Source organism: Canis lupus, chromosome X (genome assembly GCF_003254725.2).
Source record: "Canis lupus dingo isolate Sandy chromosome X, ASM325472v2, whole genome shotgun sequence".
In the NCBI taxonomy this organism is placed as follows: Eukaryota; Metazoa; Chordata; class Mammalia; order Carnivora; family Canidae; genus Canis; species Canis lupus.
The window spans coordinates 74,736,002-74,763,763 of NC_064281.1; the positions used below are offsets into that span (position 1 = coordinate 74,736,002).

Here is a 27,762-nt window from a genome sequence, read left to right on the forward strand (position 1 = left end):
TATAGACCAATATCCCTGATGAACATGGATGCAAAAATTCTCAACAAGATACTAGTCAATAGAATCCAACAGTAGATTAAGAAAATTATTCACCATGACCAAGTAGGATTTATTCCCGGGACGCAAGGCTGGTTCAACATTCGTAAAACAATCAATGTGATTCATCATATCAGCAAGAGAAAAACCAAGAACCATATGATCCCTTCATTAGATGCAGAGAAAGCATTTGACAAAATACAGCATCCATTCCTGATCAAAATTCTTCAGAGTGTAGGGATAAAGGGAACATTCCTCAACATCTTAAAAGCCATTTACGAAAAGCCCACAGCAAATATCATACTCAATGGGGAAGCGCTGGGAGCCTTTCCCCTAAGATCAGGAACAAGACAGGGATGTCCACTCTCACCACTGCTATTCAACATAGTACTGGAAGTCCTAGCCTCAGCAGTCAGACAACAAAAAGACATTAAAGGCATTCAAATTGGCAAAGAAGAAGTCAAACTCTCCCTCTTCGCCGATGACATGATACTCTACATAGAAAACTCAAAAGTCTCCACCCCAAGATTGCTAGAACTCATACGGCAATTTGGCAGTGTGGCAGGATACAAAATCAATGCCCAGAAGTCAGTGGCATTTCTATACACTAACAATGAGACTAAAGAAAGAGAAATTAAGGAGTCAATCCCATTTACAATTGCACCCAAAAGCATAAGATACCTAGGAATAAACCTAACCAAAGAGGTAAAGGATCTATACCCTAAAAACTATAGAACACTTCTGAAAGAAATTGAGGAAGACACAAAGAGATGGAAAAATATTCCATGCTCATGGATTGGCAGAATTAATATTGTGAAAATGTCAATGTTACCCAGGGCAATTTACATGTTTAATGCAATCCCTAAGAAAATACCATGGACTTTCTTCAGAGAGTTAGAACAAATCATTTTAAAATTTGTGTGGAATCAGAAAAGACCCCGAATAGCCAAGGGAATTTTAAAAAAGAAAACCAGAGCTGGGGGCATCACAATGCCAGATTTCAGGTTGTACTACAAAGCTGTGGTCATCAAGACAGTGTGGTACTGGCACAAAAACAGACACATAGATCAATGGAACAGAGTAGAAAACCCAGAAGTGGACCCTGAACTTTATGGTCAACTAATATTCGATAAAGGAGGAAAGACTATCCATTGGAAGAAAGTCTCTTCAATAAATGGTGCTGGGAAAATTGGACATCCACACGCAGAAGAATGAAACTAGACCACTCTCTTTCACCAAACACAAAGATAAACTCAAAATGGATGAAAGATCTAAATGTGAGACAAGATTCCATCAAAATCCTAGAGGAGAACACAGGCAACACCCTTTTTGAACTCGGCCACAGTAACTTCTTGCAAGATACATCCATGAAGGCAAGAGAAACAAAAGCAAAAATGAACTATTGGGACTTCATCAAGATAAGAAGCTTTTGCACAGCAAAGGATACAGTCAACAAAACTAAAAGACAACCTACAGAATGGGAGAAGATATTTGCAAATGACATATCAGATAAAGGGCTAGTTTCCAAGATCTATAAAGAACTTCTTAAACTCAACAGCAAAGAGACAAACAATCCAGTCATGAAATGGGCAAAAGACATGAACAGAAATCTCACAGAGGAAGACATAGACATGGCCAACATGCACATGAGAAAATGCTCTACATCACTTGCCATCAGGGAAATACAATTCAAAACCACAATGAGATACCACCTCACACCAGTGAGAATGGGGAAAATTAACAAGGCAGGAAATCACAAATGTTGGAGAGGATATGGAGAAAGGGGAACCCTCCTGCACTGTTGGTGGGAACGTGAACTGGTGCAGCCACTCTGGAAAACTGTGGGGAGGTTCCTCCAAGAGTTAAAAATAGAGCTACCCTGTGTCCCAGCAATTGCACTGCTGGGGATTTACCCCAAAGATACAGATGCAATGAAACGCCGGGACACCTGCACCCCGATGTTTATAGCAGCAATGTCCACAATAGCCAAACTGTGGAAGGAGCCTCGGTGTCCATCGAAAGATGAATGGATAAAGAAGATGTGGTTTATGTATACAATGGAATATTACTCAGCCATTAGAAATGACAAATACCCACCATTTGCTTCAACGTGGATAGAACTGGAGGATATTATGCTGAGTGAAATAAGTCAATCGGAGAAGGACAAACATTATATGTTCTCATTCATTTGGGGAATATAAGTAATAGTGAAAGGGAATAGAAGGGAAGGGAGAAGTAATGTGTGGGAAATATCAGAAAGGGAGACAGAACATAAAGACTCCTAACTCTGGGAAACGAACTAGGGGTGGTGGAAGGGGAGGTGGGCGGGGGGTGGGGGTGAATGGGTGACGGGCACTGAGTGGGGCTCTTGACGGGATGAGCACTGGGTGTTATTCTGTATGTTGGCAAATTGAACACCAATAAAAAATAAATTTATTATTTAAAAAAAGTAAAATGTGAAAAGATAATGGTGGAATACTGGATGATATAAGAATTCTCTTTTTATTTTTTTAAAAAGATTTTATTTATTTGAGAGACGGGGGGTGGGGAAAGAATGCACAAGGCGGGGGAGGGGCCGCAGGAGGGTTGAAGCAGGCTCCCCGCTGAGCAGGGAGCCCAGTGACACTGGGGCTCAACCCATCCCAGGACCTGAGATCATGACCTGAACCGAAAGGAGATGCTTAACCAACTGAGCCACCCAGGAAACCCTATTTATAATTTTTTTGGGAACCTCCATAGTATTTCCCACAGTGGCTGCACTGAGAAACATATAAAATTGTTGAATCATTATATTGTACACCTGAAACTAATATAACAATGTATGTTAATTATACCTGAATTTAAAAATGTGAAAAGGCAGCATGCTGAAAGCCAAGAAGATGAAATAGCAACAAAATGTTTGCATAATTGTTTCCCAGAACTGAGTATCATTATTTAGTAAGTGCATCAACAATGGGCTTCTTTTATTTTTAGATTTATATGTTTTGTGAAGTATCTTTTTCCAGCTCTGACAGTCACTTGAATCAAGTAAAAAAAATAAACAGAACTTAGAATCAGACCTTCAAATAGCTGTATCATAAACCAATATTTTGTTTAAACAAAGCACATTGAATGTCTGTGTTCTCATCAAAATGAGAGCAGAGGAAAAAAAATGAGAGCAAATGTTATTATACCATTTACAAATATTAAAATTAATTTTAAAGTGTTCATCTTATATCTTTATTTCTATTTTTATAGAAATGAATGTCTTATATAATATTAGTACAGTTAATACATTATTTCTAAATAAATATACATGTATTAGGGGTGATCAAAATTTTTAGTGGTAAGGGAGAATGATCAAAAAAGTTAGGAAATGTGTTGCTTAAAGAAGGATGAAGGGAATCCTTTTTTACTAGCTAGTATATGTTATCGTGATTCTGCTTGCATATATTTATAATGTATGTTAATTAGGAAAGAATAAATCATTCTGATGATTGTAATGCAGTTGCTCTGATGCAAGTAGGGCAGCATAGTGAATAGGGATTTGTGATCCTATAAAGTACATTCCAAAGTGAACTCTATTAACTAATTGTAACCAAGACAGTAACAATTTCTGAGATAGATCAATCTTTTTTTTATTATTTTTTGTAAATTTTTTAATTGGAGTTCAATTTGCCAACATATAGTATAACACATAGTGCTCATCCCATCAAGTGTGAGGTGGACCAATCTTAAGCACTGTCAAAATTCATACTTATTATATGTATGGGTTTCCAAAACACAGTGAAGCACAGGCCTTAAAAGGTGGCAAAATCCACCCCCCCTTTGGGAAAAAAAAACACTATTTGAAAATTTAAAGGTAACAGAGTGGATTTCAGAGCACAGAAATGTGAGACCAAAACTGATTATGTGGTAAGTCTGTACACTTCACAAAAAAAAGAAAAAAAGGAAAAGATTCCATGAAAAGAAAGCTCCCAGAAATGCAGGATTTCCCTAAACCTCCTGGTTTGGATCTAGCCACCTATGCATAAAGGCACCAACTGATAACATTTTTTGGTTGGTAACAGCTGAGTGAACATGCAACACTGCTTATAGTCCTTAATATGTTTCCACTGGATACTGCGTTGGTTATTTTATCAACTGTCCCTTTCAATTTTAGGGTGATGTCCCTGCAAGAAAATAACTCTAAATATTTTATTAAAATGTACCTGGTTTTAGATATCTAATAAGTCCATTCAAACAAATTTAAGGTAGATTCAAACTGCAAAACTGCTAAATCTGGTTTCTCAGTCTTTCGAAGTTTTCTTTGGATACAGACTCCTACTCCCCCCCCCATCTGCCCTCCCTCCACCCCCACCCCCTGCCCCCGCCAAGCCTCTTCTGGTTCCTGGATTAAATCATGTTAATGTATCTGGCCCAAAGATTTTTCTGTGAGACTTCCCTCTGCTGTCCTGGTAGTTACCTTTGCATGTCTGTGTGGTTTCAGGCCTTCAAAATCCTACTTCATTCCTCTGACCTGAAGCTCTATATTCTGCACTGTTTACAGAATAGTCACTGGTTAGGAGGGCCAGCTACTTGCTAAGTGCTATGCTAACTGGCTAAGGATAAAATCATGCATAGCCCTGCCCAAAAGCAGTTCACAGTCTATTGAAAGAAATACTTAAATAGGGGTTCCCTGGGTGGCTCAGCGGTTTAGCGCCTGCCTTTGGCCCAGGGCACGGTCCTGGGGTCCAGGGATCGAGTCCCGCGTCAGGCTCCCTGCATGGAGCCTGCATCTCCCTCTACCTGTGTCTCTGCCTCTCTTTCTCTCTATGTCTATCATGAATAAATAAAAACAAAATCTAAAAAAAAAAAAAAGAAATACTTAAATAGATCCTCATAAAAGAACATGGTGATCAAAGAAATATATTCACAAAGTATTATGAGAATACCAAGGTGGGACACCTACTCCAGCTTGGGGAAAGGGAAAGGGAACTAGAAAAAGATACCAGCGATAGCACGTGAACTGGTTTTAAGTACTGTGTACCAGTTGGTTAATGAAATAGAGCACAGAGCATTAAAGCAACATGGTATGGGCAAGCAGTACAGCAATACTGGATAGTAAACAGTAAGGGAAGGTGTGGAAGAAACAGGGGGTGGGGATCCTATTATGCAAGAGGAAGAGTTTGATGTACTATGCTCAGAAACATGGATAATTAGCCTTTGACAACAGGAAGCATTTAAGAGTTTTAGGTAAGGCAAAAGCTTGTTAGACCACTCTGACAGTTATGTAGAATATAGGTTTGAGAAGGCTGTGATATAAATCCAGGGGGCAGATGATGAGAGCCCAAAGGAGAAGGCAGTGGTAGTAGAGATGGGAAGGGGCATATTGAAAGCATAACACTCAGGTAAAACCTGCATAACCCATGAATGTTCTGTAACACAGAACAGCCTCTTCTACTAGGACTTTGGGTTCTGGTGTGCTAGATTTCTAATTAAGAGCATTATTGCTTAGAATAGTGCCTCTAAGCACTAGATCTGTGGCCAGACTGCCTGACTCCCAATCAGAGCTTCACCACTTTTTTAGCTCTGTGACCTTGGTTAAGTTATTTGACCTCCCTGAATTTCAGTTTCCCCATTTGTAAAAGTAGTGATTAATAATAGGAGCTCTTGCCTAAGGCTGTGAGGATTCCAGTGTACATCATAAGTAAAGGACATAGCATAGTGCCCAGTCTAGAATAAGCAGCCAATTTGGTAGCTGTTTAATTTTAATTATTATTAATCATATGCTTTGAAAACGATACAAGCATATGGCTGTTTTGACATCTTACTATGATATTTGAGAAATCTGATCAGTAGTCTTTCCCAGATGGAAAGTCACCATAGCACTTTGCATGGAGGTAGGCTGACAGGCATAAATATTAAGCAAATGTTAGTAACTGGATATGATCAGTTTAAAATATATTTATTTACACACTGTTCCAGACAGGATTTAAAATGACTTAAAAGGATACATATAACAAAACAAAATAGCATAATTTTAAAAATAGGATCAAAAGAAGAAAAACAAGAGTGGTGATAAAGTAGAGAATCAGAATCAAGGCTCCAAACCCAAAGGGCAACTGAGGCTTCCCAATGGTCCACTAGAGTCCAGACCCCCACAATTGCAGACAATGTGCCTAGGCCTCCCTACACTGGGGTCCATCCTCAAAAGTGTTTTGGTAGCCAAGTTGTTATTTTCCCCTAACAATGAGAAATTTATAACTACCTCTCAAGATCTGGGGTTTGCACTAGGTTCTTTGGCCCCTGACAATCGTTTTTCAATTTTTTTTATTTTTTTTATTTATTTATGATAGTCACAGAGAGAGAGAGAGAGAGAGAGAGAGAGAGAGAGAGAGAGAGGCAGAGACACAGGCAGAGGGAGAAGCAGGCTCCATGCACCGAGAGCCCGATGTGGGATTCGATCCCGGGTCTCCAGGATCGCGCCCTGGGCCAAAGGCAGGCGCTAAACCGCTGCGCCACCCAGGGATCCCGACAATCGTTTTTCAAAACAGATTCTACAAAAGTAGAGTTTGCATATACTGAGGCATTAGCAGTTTTAGATACCTTAAAGATATCCACCAATTGATGAAGACGAAGAAAGAGGAGGAGAAGAAAGCAACTTATATTTCTATAATGCTTACTGTGTACCAGGCACTTTTTCTAAGCACTTCATATAGATGAGGTAGTCCTCATGATCATATTGTGAGGCAGATACTATATTCTCATGTTTTACAAGTGAAGAAAGGGAGGCACACCCTGATCAAATAAATAACTTGCCCATGGTCATACATCCTGTAAGTGGCAATCTAGCCTTTGAACCCGGGCAGGCTGGTTCTAGAGTTTGAGCTCTTAACTGCTATGCTATTCAGTCTCTTCTTTTTTCTGATAATATTGCTAATACATGGTAATATTTGGAAAAGGGGTACCCCCTCAGTAACTGTAGTTTTTTAAAAAGTCCTCAGTAACAGTGAACATTTGAGAGGCCCTCAGTCAGGCTTACTATTTCAGCCCTCTGACCTCCCCTCATCCAGGATATCTGTTCTAAAGGACAGTAGGAGCATATGGGGGATGTAACTAAAATATAATCTCTTTTGTTAGTTCTGAGAATCATAGTTGGGGACAACTTCCTCCAGACTGAAACCACATGGTTACCTTTCAATACCACCAAATTCTGTTCATAAATGGTTTGAAGAAATTCCCACTTCAACATAATACATACTTCTCTAAAGTAAGGCCCAGGGGGAAGCTGGGTGTCTTAATATATATATTTCTCCTGCAGAGTGGTTTTTTGGATACAGAGAAATATGGTATTATTTTCATGATTTCACACTTTTTTCATGCTCCTCCGCAACTCCAGACATCTTAAACCTACCATGAATCCTCGAAGAAAGATCTCCATAAACATGGGGCATAGAATAAGTCTATATAAAAGATCATAAAAACGAGACCATGTGTCCAAATACCACCCTTGGCAACAGGAGAAATGCATATATATGTCAAATACCATTTGGCTTTCCAGCTTGCAAGACCTATACTTAAAGCTACCTCTCACATAAGCCAGGAAGGTTCACAAGAGCCCCATGAGGTTGATGGGGTTTGGGATATGACCAGTTCATCCTCTTCTCTGCCAAAGTCCCTTTCCTTAACAGCCCAAAAGCTTAAAAAGATCAAAAATCCCCAACTGAAAAAATATATACTGTTTTAAAATCCAGCTCATTCATATGCATAAAACAATTTTTTAGGTCTGGTAAGAGCTGATACCTTGTCATTTTTCAAGAAGTCTCATGGCTGTGTGCAACACCACTATCTTTCCTTAGTCAACAAGCTTTTATAAACCATCACCCTTGCATAGGAGACCCTCTCCTACCAGGATCACAGATGGTGGGGATTTCTAAACTGAATTCTCACTAATCATCTAGTTCTTTCTTGCAGGCCATGTCACCTAAAAATCACCCACGCAGTTCCCTTAGATGAGATATCATGATGGTTTGTGACAAATCCAGCCCATGTTCACACCTAACTGTGATTTCATGCATTTGGTTTCTTTTTTGATTTTAGGAGAGCTGTGATCTAGCTATGGCTACAGAAACCTTAAACACAATCAAATGACCTATGATTGAACTTAAATTTTTCTGTATGTGTAGCAGATAATCTTAAGGTTTATTTAAAGCCTATAAGACATCAAATAAATGCTAATTTCTTTCAAATAAAATATCAGTAAATATATACATAATATATATATACATAGAAGAGTAGGTATAGATTGGAGAATACAAAATAAAGGTAAAAATATGAACGTACTACAAGCCTTCTTTCCCTTCTAAACTGCTTAACCATAATTACTTAACACATTACATCAAATCCCTAGAACAAGATTGGTACGTGCATTATCAACATCTGGTCTATAGCTAGAAGAAATATCCTGATATTAAAAACCCCTAAAGCATATAAAAATTAAAACTGCTAAAATGTTCAAATCACACATGTATATATTTGTTTTATCTTCAATTCTGACATACCAAATAAAAGTACCTTAAAAAGTTTTAAGGGGGGAGGTATAAATTTTCCTAATTCAGTTAATATAACTTACAATAAAGTAAGGCACTCGAAATGTCTAGTTGAACTCTCCTCACTCTGCATATGTAAATATTTGACCTTATCATTATTAGTTCTAAATATAACTCATAATCAGTAATCAGCATATGAATGAGGATGCCCTTTCACAAAAATGAATAATCTCCCCCACTAGATAATAAGCTGTATGAGATAAGGGACTTTGTTTTGTTCATCTCTGTACCTTCGATGCCCAGAGCACTGTCTGGCACATAATATGCATACAATAAATATTTGTTGATTAAATGAGCTGGCATCAAAAATATTAAATGTCATTCAGGCACACCTAAGAGCTTATCATCCAGGACTTCCCTTTTGATATCGCTAATTCAAATACCCTTCTGCTTCTTCACTTCTGTTCCTAGACAGTTTGAATTCTATCGTTTCAACTTCACTCTGTCAAGATTTTCAATAACTCCTTTTAATTGTATATATCTTATAAAAAAACATAACCCTAGAAAAGCCCAATTGTGTTTTATGCCTGCACCGGGGCTGCTGAGATCTGCTGGGAAAAAAATCACAGTCTGGTAGGTTATCAATATGAATTCTCAGTCACCAAGCTCACCTCAACACTGCCTGACACTCCAACTATGCTTTCCTGCTCACCACAATAACTATTTTAAACCTTCCTCAAACACTGCAGATCTCCAACCCAAACCTTGCCCCACTTCAACCACTGCTCGAAAGGATGACCTTTCCTGTTACACAACAGAAAAACATAAATGCCCTCAGACAAGTTCCTGCCACCAAATCTGTAAACCTATTTTCCTCTATATTCACTTTTTGTTCTTCCCACCTGTAATGTACTTCCTCTTATTTAAGGGTAAACCCTCTACTTCATTCTGGTTCCTCTCCCATCCAGCAGAAAAACTTTGCCCTGTAAGGGCAAAGAATTTGCTCCATTCATTATCCCTTCCTTCCCATCAGCTTTTAAAAATGATTTAAAAGCCTTAAAAAAAAATTTAGTCCCTGCTAAATTAAAAAAAAAAAAAGCCCATCCCTAGATCTCAACCTTTCCCATACTACACTCTCTCTGTTATTCAGAGTCATATTTCTCCAAGGAATTCTCTATATTCATTATCTATACCTCCTCGTATCCTCAATCATTTCTCAACCTACCAAAGTCTAGCATTCCACCCCAATCACCCCCTGAAATTGCTCTAAGGTCAAGAGGAACCTCCTAAATCCAGTGGATGGCAATCAGGCTTTACCTTCCTAGACCACTCTGGATCTTGAGCACCACATACCATTTTTCATGGAGTCATTCCATTTTGAAAAACTATCCTACTGATATTCTAGTACAGACACAAATATATATCATAGGGATGCTTGGTGTTCGAATAAGAAAAAAAAAGGTATACAATAACACAAACATATCAATAAGAAAGTGATTATGTAAATTATGGTACGTACATATAATGGAATACTAGGTCACTGGTTTTCTTCTGTTTTTTTTTTAATTTTACTTAGTTAACATAGTGTAATATTGGTTTCTGGAATAGAATTCAGTGATTCATCACTTACATACAACCCCAGTGCTCATCATATCAAGTGCCCTCTTTAACACTGATCACCCATCTAGCCCATCACCTACTCACCTCCCTCCCCCAGCCCTCAATTTGTTCTCTATCTTTAAAAACTCTTAAAATCTTTTTTAAAAGGTGGGGGAGGGGCACCTGGGTGGCTCAGTGGGTTAAGCATCTGTCTTCAGCTCAGGTCACGATCCCTAGGTATTGGAATAGAGTCCCACGTTGGGTGGGCTCCCTCCCTCTCCTTCCTTATGCCTCTCCCTCCAATCCCCTGCTCCTGTGCTCACACTCCCTCTCTCAAATAAATAAAATCTTTTTAAAAAAAGAATCTCTTATGGCTTGTTTCCTTCTCTCCTTTTTAACTTTTCCCCTTTCCCATATGTTCACCTGTTTTCTTTTTTTTTTTTAAAGATTTTATTTATTTATTCATGAGAGAGACACACACAGAGAGAGAGAGAGGCAGAGACACAGGCAGAGGGAGAAGCAGGCTCCATGCAGGGAGCCTGACGTGGGACTCGATCCCAGGTCTCCAGGATCACGCCCTGGGCTGAAGGCGGCGCTAAACCGCTGAGCCACCAGAGCTGCCCTGTTCACCTGTTTTCTTTCTTAAATTCCATATAGGAGTGAAATTATATGGTATTTGTCTTTCTCTGACTTATTTCTCTTAGCATTATAATATACTCTAGCTCCACCCACATTGTTGCAAATGGCAAGATTTCATTTTTGATGGCTGAGTAATATTCCATTGTGTGTGTGTGTGTGTGTGTGTGTGTGTCCTTACCCATCTTTATCGACTCATCAGTTAATGGACATTTGGGCTCTCCCTATAGTTTGGCTATTGTTGACAGTGCTTCTATAAACATCAGGATACATGTACAACTTTGAATCTGTATTTTTGTATTCTTTGGATAAATACCTAGTAGGCCAATTGCTGGATCGTAGGGTAGCTCTATTTTTAACTTTTTGAGGACCCTTCATACTGTTTTCTAGAGTGGCCGCACGACTTTGCATTCCCACCAACAGTACAGGAGGGTTCCCCTTTATCCACATCCTCACCAACACCTCTTGTTTCTTGTGTAATTTTAGCCATTCTCACAGGTGTGAGGTAGTAGCTCATCATGGTTTTAATTTGTGTTTCCCTGATCATTAGTGATGTTGAGCATCTTTTCATGTGTCTGTAAACCATCTGGATATCTTCTTTGGAAAAGGATTTATTCATGTCTTCTGCCCATTCCTTAGCTGGATTATTTGTTCCTTGGGTATTGAGTTTGGTAAGTTCTTTATAGATTTTGGATCCTAACTCTTTATCACATATGTCATTTGAAAATATCTTCTCCCATTCTGAGGGCTACTTACTAGTTTTGTTGATTGTTGACTTCACAGAAACTTTTTTTATCTTGATGAAGTCCCAATAGTTCATTTTTGCTTTTGTTTCCCTTGCCTCCAGGGACATGTCTAATAAGAAGTTGCTATGGCTGAGGTCAAAGAGGTTGCTGCCTGTGTTCTCCTCTAGGATTCTGATTTCCTATCTCACATTTAGATCTTTTGTCCAGCTTGAAATTGTGTATGGTATAAGAAAGTGGTCCAGTTTTATTCTTCTGCAAGTTGCCGTCCCATTTTCCCAACACCATGTGTTGAAGAGACTGTCTTTTTTCCATTGGGTATTCTTTCCTGCTTTGTCAAAGCTTAGTTGACCATATTGTTGTGGGTCCATTTCTGGGTTCTTTATTCTGTTCCATTGATCTATGTGTCTGTTTTTTTGCCAGTACCATACTATCTTGATGACTATGGCTTTGTAAAATAGCTTGAAATCCATTATCATGATGCTTCCAGTTTCTTTTTTCTTTTTCAGAATTGCTTTGGCTATTCAGGGTCTTCTGTGGTTCCATACAAATTTTAGGAGTATTCATTCTAGCTCTGTGAAAAATACTGTCAGTATTTTGATAGGAATGCATTGAATGAGTAGATTACTTTGGGTAGTAGAGACATTTTAACAATGTTTGCTCTTCTACTCCATGAGCATGGAATGCTCTTCCATTTCTTTGTGTCATTTTCAATTTCTTTCATAAGTGTTCTATTGTTTTCAGAGTACAGATCTTTCACGTCTTTAGTCAGGTTTATTCCTAGGTATCTTATAGGTTTTGGTGCAATTGCAAACGGGATTGATTCCTTGATTTCTGTTTCTGCTGCTTCATTATTGGTGTATAGAAATGCAACAGATTTCTGCACATTAATTTTATATACTGCAACTTCTCTGAATTCATGTATTCCAAAAAATTTTTTGTAGAGTCTTTCAGGGTTTCTGCATAGAGTATCATGTTGTCTGAAAATAGTGAAAGTTACATTTCTTCCTTGCCAATTTGGATACTTTTTACTTCTTTTTGTTGTCTGATCGCTGAGGCTAAAGCTTCCAGTACTGTGTCAAATAGTAATGGTGAGAGTGGACATCCTTGTCTTCTTCCTGACAGTAGGGGAAGGCTCTCAGTTTTTCCCCATTGAGATGGGCGATATTAGATGTGGGCCTTTCATTATGGCCTTTATGATACTGAGGTATGTTCCATCTATCCCTACTTTGTTGAGGGTTTTTTAATCAAGAAAGGATGCTGCGTTTTATCAAATGTTTTTCTGCATCTATTGAGAGGGTCATACGATTCTCATCCTTTTATTATTGTGGCATATCACATTGATTGACTTGCAAATACTGAACCACCTCTGCAGTCCAGGAATAAATCCCACCTGATCATGGTAAGTAATTCTTTTAATGTACTGTTGAATTCAATTTGCTAGTATTTTGTTGAGAATTTTTGCATCCATGTTCATCAGGGATGTTGGCCTGCAATTCTCCTTTTTAGTGGGGTCTTTGTCTAGTTTTGGAATCAAGGTAATGCTGGCTTCATAGAATGAGTTTGGAAGTTTTCCTTCCATTTCCATTTTTGGAACAATGTGAGAAGAACAGCTATTAACTCTTCTTTAAATGCCTGGTAGAGGGGGATCCCTGGGTGGCTCAGTGGTTTGGCACCTGCCTTCAGCCCAGGGCGTGATCCTGGAGACCCGGGATCGAGTCCCACATTGGGTTCCCTGCACGGAGCCTGCTTCTCCCTCTGTCTGTGTCTCTGCCTCTCTCTCTCTCTCTGTGTCTCCCATGAATAAATAAATAAAATCTTTGAAAAAAATAAATGCCTGATAGAATTTCTCTGGGAATCCATCTAATCCAGGACTTCTGTGTGTTGGGAGATTTTTTATTACTGATTTAATTTCTTTGCTGGTTATGGGTCTCTTCAAATTTTCTATTTCTTCCCATTTCAGCTTTGGTAGTTTGGTGGTTTCTAGGAATTCGTCCATTTCTTCCAGGTTTCCCAGTTCATTGGCATATATTTTTTTATAATTTTCTCTCATAATTGTTTACATTTCTCTGGTGTTGGTTGTGATCTCTCCTCTTTCATTCGTGGTTTTATTTATTTGCAACCTTTCTCGTTTCTTTTTGATGTATCAATTTTGTTAATTCTTTCGAAGAACCAGCTCTTAGTTCGTTAATACATTCTATTAGGGTTTTTTTTTGTTTCCATATAATTTATTTTTGCTCTGATCTTTATTATTTCCCTTCTTCTGCTGGCTTTAGGCTTTATTTGCTGTTTCTTTCCTAGCTCCTTTAGGTTTAAGGTTAGTTTGTGTATTTGAGATTTTTCTTGCTTCTTGAGGTAGGCTTGTATTGGTATATACTTTCCTCTTGGGACTGCCTTTGCTGTATTCCAAAGGCTTTGAGCTATCGTGTTTTCATTTTCATTTCCTTCCATGTATTTTTAAATTACCTCTTTAACTTCCTGGTTAACCCATTCATTCTTTAGTAGCATGTTCTTTAATTCCCATGTATTTGATGTCTTCCCAAATTTTTTCTTGTGGTTGACTTCAAGTTTCATAGTGTTGCGGTCTGAAAATATACATAGCATGATCTTGATTTTTTTGTACTTGTTGAGAAATTATTTGTAACCCAGTATTTGATCTCTTCTGGAGAATGTTCCGTGTACACTCAAAAAGAATGTATAATCTGCTGCTATAGGATGAAATGTTCTGAAAATATCGATTAAGTGCATTTGGTCCAGTGTGTCATTCAAAGCCATTGTTTCCTTGATTTTTTTCCTTAGATGATCTGTCCATTGATGTAAATACATTGTTAAAAACCTCTATTATTATTATATTATTATCAATGAGTTTCTTTGTTATTAATTGATTTATATATTTTGGATGCTTCCATGTTGGAGGCATAAATATTTACAATTGTTAGATCTTCTTGATGGATAGATCCTTTAACTATAATACCCTTCTTCATCTTTTATTATGGTCTTTGTTTTAATATCTAGCTTGTCTGATATAAGTATGGCTACTCTTTCTTTTGATGTCCATTAGCATGATAAATGGTTCTCCATCCCATCACTTTCAATATGCAGATGTCTTTAGGTCTATAATGAGTCTCTTGGAGGCAGCATATAAATGGATCTTGTTTCTTGCCCATTCTGATCCCCTATCTATGTCTTTTGAATGGAACATTTCATCCATTCACATTCAGAGTGATTACTGAAAGATATAATTTTAGTGCCATCGTGTTACCTGTAAAGTTGATATTTCTAGTAATGTTCTCTGGTCATTTGTAGTCTTTGGTGCTTTTGGTGTTTTTTTTCTCCACTCAAAGAATCCCCCCTAAAATTCCTTTCAGGGCTGGTTTAGTGATCACTAACTCCTTCAGTTTTTGTTTGTTCAGGAAACTCTATTTCTCCTTCTATTCTGAATAACACCCTTGGTGGATAAAGAATTCTTTCCTGCATATTTTTCCCATTCAGCATGTTGAATATTTCCTGCCACTCTTTCCTGGACTGGTAAGTTTCTGTGGATAGATCTGCTATGAACTGTTCTGTTTTCCCTTGTAGGTTAAGGACTTTTTTTTTCCTTGCTGCTTTTAGGAATCCTTCCTTGTGTATTTTGTGAATATAACTATGATATGCCTTGGCAATGGTTGGCTTTTGTTGAATTTAATGGGAGTTCTCTGTACTTCCTGGATTTTTATGTCTGTTTCCTTCCCCAGATTAGGCAAGCTTTTAGATATAATTTGTTTGAATAAACCTTCAGCCCCTTTTCCTCTCTCATCTTCTGAGACTCCTGTGATACAAATGTTATATGTTTTAATAAGTCACTGAGTTCCCTAAGTCTACTTGCATGATGCATTACCTTTCTTTCCCTCTTCTTTTCAGATTCATTATTTTCCATAAGTTTATCTTCTATATCACTGATTTTCTCCTCTGCTTCATTCTTCCTAGTTTTTATGGCCTCAACTTGGGATTGCATCTCAGTTATAGCATTTTTAATTTTGGCCTGACTAGATTTTAGTTCTTTTATTTCTGCAGCAAGGGATTCTCTAGTGTCTTTTATGCTTTTTTCACACCCAGCTAGTACCCTTATAACCATTGTTTTAAATTCTAGTTCAGATATCTTACTTATATCTATACTGGTTTAATCCTTGGCCATGAGTTCTACTTCCCATTTCTCTTTTGGGGTGAATTTCTCTGTCTAATCATTTTGTCCAGAAAAGAAATTAAGAAAGAAAAACACAAAACAAAATAAAAAAGAAGGAAAAGAAAAGAAAGCAAAACAAACTAGATCCTGGGTGTGTTTTGGTCTGCCTCTTAAAAGAACCTAGATCCCGGCCCCACAAACTGGACCAATCTCCGTAAAGGGCTGGAGCGCACAGCTGGCAGGGCATTTGGGAGAAGCCAGTTGGTTAGGCAGACTGACTCCAGACGGAGATGGCTGTGCCCTGCTGCCTTCAGGAGCCGTGTGCCCCAGGAGCACGATTCCAGCAGCACAGGGCCCCAGATCCCAGGTCCCCAAGCGGACAAAGCCCATGATCCTGCACTCCCCCTGGGACAGGTGGAAGTGAGGAGGGCATAGGACAGTGAGAACTCTCCTGCCACTGGGCACCCTGCAAGCTGTGCAGATCAGTGCACCTGCACCAGCCCTGGGAGCATCTAAGCCAGTGCAGATTGGGAGACTGCATTAGTTACTAGTGGGAGCTGACTCCAGAGCTGGAAATCTGGCTGCCAACATTGTTCTTTTTCCTCCTTGTTTCACCCTTTGCCACCAGGGAATAGGGGCCTCACAGGATAAACAGTTCTCACTGAGCCTGGCAACCCACAGGGAGCCGGACATCTATGCCCAGGCACAGACACCTGAGAATCAGCAGAGCAGACCCCTCCCCCAGAAGACTAGCTGGAAGAAAAAAGAAAGAACAAATTTATTGACTAAGCAGTACTGGAAATCTCCAGGACTGAGGGAAAATATTATGTAGAACTAGAGGGTCCTTTTTTGTTTCTTTTCCCATTATGTTTCCATTATGACTTGCTTTTATATCAGACTAAAAATTTCCAATATCTTTTCGGTTTCCCACCTTAACTACAATATTTTACCAGCTCTCCATTTTTAAGTGTTTTCCTTTTTTGACTTTCATATTTCTACAGTTACATGTCTTCACTATATTTCTCACTTCTGGACTCCCTTCAACGTATTCATTTTAATTTTGGTAGATATAAGAGATAGGGGTTTTTCTTTTTTCTTTTTTCTGCCTTGTTTTGCTTTACAATGGTGGAAGTTAGTACCTTCAAAAACACGACCAACATACACCCAGAACCAAGTGAAATACCATGTTGGTTCATTCTGTGAGATTATATTCTCTCTTCCTTCCCATTCTGCCCCCCCTTTATCTTGTTTATGTTTTGGTGGTCAATGTTGGGGTTTTCTACAAGTATTGCTGGTTTATATTAATTTGAGACTGAGCATCGTCTAACATACAGAACTTGATAAACTCAGAACCAAGAGGATCACCCTCTAAGACCCTCAGGTACACTACATTCTCTCTCCACTACCACTTCCTCACCACCACCATCCCCTCCTTTTTTTTCATTTCCCTCTTTTCTTTAATTTTTTTTCTTTTTCTTTTTTCTTCATGGTTTATGGTTTTTTGCTTTTTATTTTTACTAATTTGTTTTAAAATTTGTTTTTTACTTTAGGGGTCCTTTTGTTTTATTTTGTTCTGTTCTTTTTTCCCATTATTTTCTGTTCTCTGATCTCTTCAGAATCATCTAGGGCATATTTTACTTAGGTCATAGTTGATATTTTTGACTCATCCCACTCATACAGCCACTCTGCACTGAACAAAATGACTAGAAGGAAGAATTCACCACAAAAGAAAGAACCAGAAAAAGTACTCTCTGCCAAGAAGTTACAGAATCTGGATTTAAATATGATGTCAGAAATTCAACCCAGAGGTACAATTATAAAGCTACTGGTGGTTCTGGAAAAAAACTATAAGCGGACTCTAGAGACATTGTTATTGCAGAATTGAAATCTACTAAAGCCGAAATTAAAAATAGATTAATTGAGATGCTATCCAAACTGGATGTTCTAACTGCTAGGGTTAATGAAATGGAAGAGAGAGTGACTGACACAGAAGACAAATTGATGGTAAGGAAGGAAGCTGAGGAAAAAAGAGGAAAACAATTAAGACCCCAAGAAGAAAGGCTTGGGGAAATAAATGATAGCTTGAAAAGGAAGAATATACGTCTAACTGGGATTCCAGAAAACCCAAGAGACAGAGAGAAGGAAGCACAAAGTATATTTGAACAAATCATAGCTGAGAACTTCCAAAATCTGGAGAAGGGAACAGGCCTTCAGATCCAAGAGGACCCCCACCCCCCCAAAAAAGTAATAAAAAACTGTTCAATACCTTGATATTTAATAGTGAAACTTGCAAATTCCAAAGACAAAAAGAAAATTCTTAAAGCAGCAAGAGACAAGAGATTCTTAATTTATATGGGGAGAAATATCAGATTAACAGCAGACCTCTCTACAGAGACCTGGCAGGCCAGAAAGGGCTGGCAGGATATATTCAGGGTCCTAAATGAGAAGAACATGTAGCCAAGAATACTTTATCCTGCAAGGCTCTCATTCAGAATAGAAGGAGAGATAAAGAGCTTCCAAGATAGGCAGAAACTGAAAGAATCTGTGACCACCAAACCAGCTCTGCAAGAAATATTAAAGAGGACCCTGTAAAAGAAAGAGGACGCCCAAAGAAATAATCCACAAAAACAGGGACTGAATAGGTATTACGATGACACTAAATTCATATGTTTCAATAGTTACTCTGAACATAAAAGGGCTAAGTGATCCCATCAAAAGATGCAGGGTTTCATACTGGATAAAAAAGCAAGACCCATCTATTTGCTATCTTCAAGAGACTCATTTTAGACCTAAGGTTATCTACAGCCTGAAAATGAAAGGTTGGAGAACAATTTACCATTCAAATGGTCCTCAAAAGAAAGCTGAGGTAGCAATCCTCATATCAGATAAGTTAGAGTTTATTCCAAAGCCTGTAGTAAGAGATGAAGAGGGACAGTATATCATACATACAGGGTCTATCCAACAAGAAGACCAAACACTCATGAATATTTAAGCCTCTAATGTGGGAGCTCCCAAGTATATCAATTAATCACCAAAGTGAAGACATACTTAGATAAAAATACACTCATAGTAGTAGACTTCAACATGGCACTTCTGCAAATGACAGATCTTCTAAGCACAACATCACCAAAGAAACAAGGACCTTAAATGATACCCTGGACCAGATGGATTTCACAGATATATACAGAACTTTCCATCCAAACGCAACTGAATACACATTCTTCTCAAGTGCACATGGAACTTTCTCCAGGATAAACCATATACTGGGTCACAAATCAGCTCAACTGATACCAAAAGATTGGGATTGTCCCCTGCATATTTTCAGACCACAATGCTTTGAAACTAGAACTCAATCACAGGAAGAAATTTGGAAGAAACTCAAACACATGGAAGTGAAAGAGCATCATTTAAAAGATAAATAGGTCAATCAGAATTTTAGAGATGAATTACAAAGATTCATGGACACTAATGAAAAGGAAGATACCCTCGTACAAAATCTTTGGTATACGGCAAAAGCAGTCCTAAGAGTGAAATACATCGCAATACAAGCATCCCTCAAAAAATCGGGAAAAACTCAAACACACAAGCTAACCTCACACCTAAAGGAACTGAAGAAAGAAGAGCAAAGAAAACCTGCACCAAGCAGAAGAAGAGACATAATAAAGATTCGAGCAGATTTCAATGAAATAGAGACCAGAAGAACTGTAGAATAGATCAACAAAACCAGAAGTTGGTTCTTTGAAAGAATTAATAAGATAGATAAACCCCAAGCCAGCCTTATTAAAAAGAAAAAAGACTCACATTAATAATATCATGAATAAAAGAAGAGATACCACAACAAATACCAAGGAAATACAAACAATTTTTAAAAAGTATTATGAGCAGCTACACACCAATAAATTAGGCAATCTAGAAGAAATGGATGCATTTCTGGAAAACTACAAATTACCAAAACTGTAACAGGAAGAAATAGAAAACCTGAACAGGCCAATAACCAGGGAAGAAATTGAAGCAGTCATCAAAAACCTCCCAAGACACAAAAGTCCAGGGCCAGATGGCTTCCTAGGGGTATTCTAGCACATGTTTAAAGAAGAAATAATACCTATTCTACTAAAGCTGTTCTGAAGGATAGAAAGGGATGGAATATTTCCAACTCATTTTATGAGGCCAGAATTACCTCTATTCCAAAACCAAAGACCCCACCAAAAAGGAGAATTATAGACCAATATCTCTGATGAACATGGATGCAAACATTCTTAACAAATACTAGCCAATAGGATCCAACAATACATTAAGATTATTCACCATGACCAAGTGGAATTTATCCCCGGGATGCAAGGCTGGTTCAACACTCGTAACACAATCAACCTGATAGATCACATCAACAAGAGAAAAAACAAGAACCACATGATCCTCTCAATAGATGCAGAGAAAGCATTTGACAAAATACAGCATCCATTCCTGATCAAAACTTTTCAAAGTGTACGGATAGAGGGAACATTCCTCAGCATCTTAAAAGCCATCTACAAAAAGCCCACAACAAATATCATTCTCAATGGGGAAAAACTGAGAGCCTCTCCCCTAAGATCAGGAACACGACAGGGATGTCCACTCTCATCACTGCTATTCAACATAGTACTAGAAGTCCTAGCCTCAGCAATCAGACAACAAAAAGAACTAAAAGGCATTCAAATGGGCAAAGAAGTCAAACTCTCCCTCTTCACAGATGACAAGATACTGTACATAGAAAACCCAAAGACTCCAACCCAAGATTGCTAGAACTCATACAGCAATCCCGCAGTGTGGCAGGATACAAAATCAATGCCCAGAAATCAGTGGCATTTCTATACACTAACAATGAGACAGAAGAAAGAGAAATTAGGGAGTCAATCCCATTTATAATTGCACCCAAAACCATAAGATACATAGGAATAAACCTAACCAAAGACATAAAAGATCTATACCCTAAAAACTACAGAACTCTTCTGAAAGAAATTGAGGAAGACACAAAGAGATGGAAAAACATTCCATGCTCATGGATTGGAAGAATTAATATTGTGAAAATGTCAATGCTACCCCAGGCAATTTACACATATAATGCAATCCCTATCAAAATACCATGGACTTTCTTCCCAGAGTTGAAACAAATTATCTTAAGATTTGTGTGGAATCAGACTGACCCCGGGGCAGCTGGGGAGCATGTCAACTCTGGCCCGGAGGAGGCTCATGCGGGATTTAAGCGATTCCAAGAGGACCCACCTGTGGGTGTCAGTGGCATGCCATCTGTAAACAACATTATGCAGTGGAATGCAATTATATTTGGACCCAAGGGGACACCCTTTGAAGATGGTACTTTTAAACTAGTAATAGAATTTTCTGAAGAGTATCCAAATAAACCACTAACTGTTGGGTTTTTATCCAAAATGTTTCATCCAAATGATATCCTTCAGAACTGATGGAGTCCAGCATATGATATACCTTCTATCTAACATCAATTCAGTCTCTGCTGGATGAACCAAATCCAAACAGTCCAGCCAATAGCCAGGCAGCACAGCTTTATCAGGAAAACAAACGAGAATATGAGAAAAGAGTTTTAACCATTGTTGAACAAAGCTGGAATGATTCATAATAGACAAATTGTCTGTTAATTTTTTTCATCATTGTTGTGTATAATTAACCTTTCAGTAGAAAGGCTAACAAATTTTAAGTGCCATAAGTTTTAAGGATTCTGCAGAAAAAAAAAAAGTCCTTCAGTTTAGAAGCTACAAAAGCTTGTATATCTTGATTATTGTACTTTTTATTGCATGGTGTGAACTAAGTTATTGCTTACATAAATTTGTAATATATCCTGTTTGTATTTTTTTCCAAGTGTATAATGTTGGTGCAGAGTTTTCATGACAGAATGATACACATTTTGTAAATCTGAACTTTTTTCAAATAAAAAAAAAGATTTCTGTGGAATCAGAAAAAAACCCGAATAGCCAGGGGAATATTGAAAAAGAAAATCAGAGGCAGGGGCATCACAATACCAAATTTCAAGTTGTACTACAAAGCTGTGGTCATCAAGACAGTGTGGTACTGGCACAAAAACAGACACATAGATCAATGGAACAGAATAGAGAATCAAGAAGTGGACCCTCAACTTTATGGGCAACTAATATTCGACAAAGGAGGAAAGACTCTCCACTGGAAAAAAGACAGTCTCTTCAATAAATGGTGCTGGGAAAATTGGACATCCACATGCAGAAGAATGAAACTAGACCACTCTCTTTCACCATACACAAAGATAAACTCAAAATGGATGAAAGATCTAAATGTGAGACAAGATTCCATCAAAATCCTAGAGGAGAACACAGGCAACACCCTTTTCGAACTTGGCCACAGTAACTTCTTGCAAGATACATCCATGAAGGCAAGAGAAACAAAAGCAAAAATGAACTATTGGGACTTCACCAAGATAAGTATCTAAGATCTATAAGGAACTTATGAAACTCAACACCCAAGAAACAAACAATCCAATCATGAAATGGGCAAAAGACATGAATATATATTTCACCAAAGAAGACATACACATGGCCAATGAGCACATGAGAAAATGCTCTGCATCACTTGCCATCAGGGAAATACAAATCAAAACCACAATGAGATACTCCCTCACACCAGTGAGAATGGGGAAAATTAACAAGACAGGAAACAACAACTGTTGGAGAGGATGTGGAGAAAGGGCAACCCCCTTGCACTGTTGGTCGGAATTTGAACTGGTGCAGCCACTCTGGGAAACTGTGTGGAGGTTCCTCCAAGAGTTAAAAATAGAGCTACCCTGTGACCCAGCAATTGCACTACTGGGGATTTAGCCCAAAGATACAGATACAGTGAAAAGCTGAGACATCTGCACCCCAATGTTTATAGCAACAATGTCCACAATAGCCAAACTGTGGAAGGAGCCTCGGTGTCCATCAAAAGTTGAATGGATAAAGAAGATGTGGTCTATGTATACAATGGAATATTACTGAGCCATTAAAAATGATGAATACCCACCATTTGCTTCGATGTGGATGGTATTAGAGGGTATTATGCTGAGTGAAGTAAGTCAATCGGAGAAGGACAATCATTATATGGTTTCATTCATATGGGGAATATAAAAAATAGTGAAAGGGATTATAGGGGAACAGAGAGAAAATATGTGGGAAATATCAGAGAGGGCGTCAGAATATGAGAGACTCCTAACTCTGGGAAACGAACAAGGGGTAGTGGAAAGGGAGGTGGGCGGGGGGTTGGGGTGACTGGGTGATGGGCACTGAGGGGGCACTTGACGGGATGAGCACTGGGTGTTAATAGTATATGTTGGCAAATCAAACTCCAATAAAAAGTATACAAAAAAAATAAACTTGGATATTAATTTGGGGAGAATTGACCAAAAAAGAGAGAGAGAGAGAGAGAGAACTTAGGTCCCAAAATAAAAAATAATAAAAGAAAAGTAAACAAAAATATACATATAAATATATAAATTTAAAAGTTGTAAATTAATAATTAAAGGTTTTTTAAAGGAATTTTAAAAATAGGAATAAAATGAAATTAAATAATAATAAAATAAAGAATAAAAGCAAAAAGGAAACTAGATCCTGTTTTCCCCTTACAGTTAAAGCTTTGCAGTAGCCTATGATCAGTAAACTTGGTACAAGCAAGTTGATCACGCTGGTCTTCTGGGGGAGGGGCCTGTTTTACTGATGATCAGATGGAATTGCCCTAGCGGAAATGCAACTCCTGGGCACAGTGGTGTGCGCCTTCGTGTAAGCAGCTCCAGCCTCCACGAGGTGGCAGTCTTTTGCTCCCTGAAAGCTTTTAGTGCTGATTGATGGGATGAATATGTCAGTGCCCAGCTCTCTAGCCCTGGAGGTGAAAGTCTGCATCCCCCATCTTCAGTGAAACCTCACAGAAGAGCAATCAATCACTCTTGTGTCCCCTGTTTTTGTCAGAACCCTGCATTCACCCTGCCTGTGTCTGAGCTTTTTTTATCTTAGGCCTGTGACTGAGTTTCAAAACTCCAAATTTTAGGGACTTCCATGGCTTGGACCCACACTGTTTCTGTGAGGGAGGGTCTCATCATGCTTTTGCCATTTGCCAGCATATCACAGGAAAGCAGTTGCAGGACTGAGGTTCACAGTTCACAGTTTATGGCAAAACAGAGCAGACAGCTGACACCAAGACTCAGCCAGTATCCCTGTTCCTATGCCTGGGAATAGTGCTGCACTTAAGCACCACTCATTCTTCTTGGAATCCAGGGGATAGATTCCAAGACATCAGACAATGGTGTCACACCTGGGATTCTACCCCAGCTTGTCACCTGAGCACCTGTAAGCCAGGAACATCCCCAACCACAGCAAACTTCTAAAAGTTCAGATTTTGTGCTCTGCTGTGTATGATACTTTACAGTATCCTCCATAAGGAGGCTTCCTCCCTACTGCTGTAGACACAGCAGTATCTCCCCCAATTCAATTCTCCACACCTCCTGCTTTCCAAAAGGTAGTCACTTTTCTACTTGTAGACTTGCAGTTTTTGTCTTCTCAGACCTCTGATTGATTTCTTGGGCATTCAGAATGATTTGATAACTATCTAGCTGTGTTTGAGGGACAAGACAGGCTTAGGGTCCCCCTAATCCTCTGCCATCTTAACTCCTCCTTTTACACATACATTTGAAGACATCTATGCCACTGTTAAAAAGAAAGAGATAGTTCTATTTTTACTGACATTGAAGGCTTGCCACAAATATTAAGTAAAAATCCATTAGATAAAAAAATCCATTGCAAAACATATACATTATGATTCCATTTGTATTTTTAACATGCTGGATGGATGATGGATGGATAGATGGATGGATGGGAGGAAGGAAATATTTTATATAGGCATAGAAAATGTCTGGAAAGAGACACAAATTTAATATTGTTCCCTCTGGGGAATGAGATGTGGAAAGGAGAACAGAAGATATATATCATTTTTGTTGGGTCAAGTAATAAAAATGTAGTCAGATCCCTAGTCACACGAAAGTTTCCAAAGTAGTTAAGAAATAAGTTCAAAAGAGATCAAAAGGGAATGGCCAGAGACTGAGTAAAATACATTTTAGAGTTTCCTGAGCTAAGGTAGGAGAGAGAGAAAAGGGTGGTTTTCAAATATGGAAAAGAGGTCTACTAAAAACAAGGAGAGGTAAGTATCTAACAGAAAATGAGCATGAACAGGTACTTCTTGAAGGCAGAAGATCAAATGGCCAATAGATGTAAGAAAGAAAAAGTTTCACTTACTGGTAATGAAAATATTTTCATATGTGTCTATCAATTCAGTAAAATTTTTAACAGACAGTATTCAATTTTAAAAAGGGAAGATGTAAGAGGTACTTTAATACTTTGCTGGCAGATGTAAATTGGTAAAAACTGTTAGAGAAAGCAATGTGACAATGTGATTTCTAAAAAATTAAACTTCAAAGAACTTATCACAATTGTGATGAGATCACTACTTACGTGATGCTGTTTAACACATACCTCTCCTGCTGAAGTAAGTTCCATGGGAAAAAAAAGAGGCCATGGTCTTCTTCTCCACTGTATCTCGAGTACCTCACCTAGAAACTGGCACATTGTAAGCCCCCAGTAAATCAACCCATGGTTTCTGATAAGTTGCAAACCACAGTTTAAGGACACTGATACTAAATCTATTCTGATGCCTGAATTAATAGAGCTACAAACAACAAATAGTACAAGATGACGTGAAAATCTTCCATCTCTTAAGAATTACCCAAGTTCGGGGCACCTGGGTAGTTCAGTGGTTGGGCTCTGCCTTTGGTTCAGGTCATGATCCCAGGGTCCTGGGATCGAATCCCACAAGAGGCTCCCTGCAGGAAGTCTGCTTCTCCCTCTGCCTATGCTTCTGCCTCTCTCTGTGGCTCTCTCATGAACAAATAATTAAAAAAAAAAAAAGAATTACCCAAGTTCAAAGTAGAATTATTCACAGATATGCCAGCCACAGGGTTCCACCATTTCAACTATTATGCCGTCACTGTCCAGTCTCCTGCCCTCTTATATTTCTGTCATAGCTACCCCCAAAAATCCCCAAACTAACTCATCTACACTCTGTTTCTATACCTGGACTGATGAGTGCTCCTGAAGAGAATGGATACAGGATTCTGTGACAGGGTGGAGACAAATTCAAGATATCCAAGCTTTTCTTGGCTCACTATGATATGGTGATATGCTAGGCCTCTAAAAAGCTCCTCTTTTCATCCTTCTCAAATGCTATCCCAATCCCTCATTGATCGCATCAGATGGGACCTTCTTCAAAATCTTGTGCTCCCACAATTTCATCAATCCTGTCCCTTTCCCTCCTCTCAATGGAAGAGCTACCTTCCTTTCTCTAAGGCCAGTCTTTTCCACTCTTTCACTCTGGAGCCCCCACCCTTCTGCTTCCTTAGCAACTATGTATCATCAAGTTCTATGCCATCTACATGTGAATGGGCTCGTTTCCTATATTCAAAACTAAACATTATTAACAAGATTATCTTCTGTCTAAGATTATCTTCTATCTGTCTATAAGGAATACTCTCTCCTTCCCATTGTAGCCAAGCCTCTTCAAAGTATATACCATATTCGTCATCAGTCCTTCTTGAAAGTGCTTACTCCCCAATCCTCTACAATCTGCCTTCTCTCCTCCTGCTGCACTGATGTCAATCCGTCACTGACCTCCTAATTGCCAAATCTAATGAACATGTTTTTTACAATGTTTTATAGTGTCTGTTATCTGATTACAAGAGGGGTACACATCATGAACAAAGTTATGCCATATGACAAGAGAGAAAAACTTGCACCGTGTAACAGGCAATGAATAAATTGTCCCTAACAAACATAGTGATCTTACAAGCAAATTAAATATATAACCCAAAAGAAAAATGTAAAAAGGGTATAAAGGAGCAAGTATCAGGAAAAATGCAAATAGCTAACACACATGAAAAAAACACTCAGCCTTCCTAGTAATAAGAGAAATGTAAGTTACATCAGTCAGATACTATTTTTCACCTATCAAACTTGTAAAAATTAAAAAGACTGTCCATCCTCAGCAAGGGCATACAGAAAAGCACTCTCTGTGGTTAGAATGTAAACCTTCCTGGATGTCACTCTGGCAAAACCTATTCACATCTTTTAATGTAAATATCCTTTGTCCCAATAATTCCTACTAGAAAGCTATCCTGCAGAAATATTTGTGCAGGTATATCTATATCTACATCCATTTTGAGCACTCCACGAAGATGTTTATTGCAGCCTTGTGTTGCGTGGACTAGGGTAATAGGCAAAGGAGATAGAGATATGTGGCAGAATAGATGGCACAGTTGGAAGATCAGGGCAACAGGAATTGCTGATTAATTGGATGTGCGGAGGTGAGAGAAGGGGAGGCATCAAGGGTGACCCTAGATTCTTGGCTAGAGCAGCTGAATGGATGATGGTGCCATTTTGCTGAGATACAGAGGGCTGAGGGAAAGGGCTAGGGATCCAAGAAGAGTCAGGAGTCCCATTTTGGCCATGCCACATTTAATATCTATTTGACATCCAAGTAGAGATGTCATATAGGCCATTGGATATATGAGGATGCAGCTTAAAAGAAAGGCTTGAGGGACTCCTGAGTGGCTCAGTGGTTAAGCACATCTGCCTTTGGCCCAGGTCGTGATCTTAGAGTCCTGGGATCCAGTCCCCCATCAGGCTCCCTGCATGGAGCCTGCTTCTCCCTCTGCCTATGTCTTTGCCTCTCTCTGTCTCTCATGAATAAATAAATTTTTAAAAAAAGAAGAAAGAAGAAAGGCTTGAGTCAGACATCTAAGTGTGGGAATGATGAATATATAGATAGACAGTATTTAAAGCCATGGGGCTGGATGAGTGCTTTCAGGAAGATTCTGGGTGTTTTGCTTTGTTTTGTTTTGTTTAAAAAAAATTTTTAGGGATACCTGGTTGGCTGAGCGTTTGAGCAGCTGCCTTCGGCTCAGGTTGTGACCCCAGGGTCCTGGGATCAAGTCCTGTATCAGGCTCCCCGCGGGGAGCCTGCT

The 27,762-nt window shown here is 38.7% G+C and overlaps 1 protein-coding gene and 1 pseudogene across 8 annotated transcripts in view; one reads left to right on the forward strand and one right to left on the reverse strand.

The window, feature by feature from the left end:
- SYTL4 (synaptotagmin like 4) overlaps nucleotides 1-27,762 on the reverse strand; it is a 79,668-nt gene that overhangs the window by 44,932 nt on the left and 6,974 nt on the right. The window lies entirely within an intron of this gene.
- Nucleotides 20,865-21,620, forward strand: LOC112649434 (ubiquitin-conjugating enzyme E2 B-like; annotated as a pseudogene).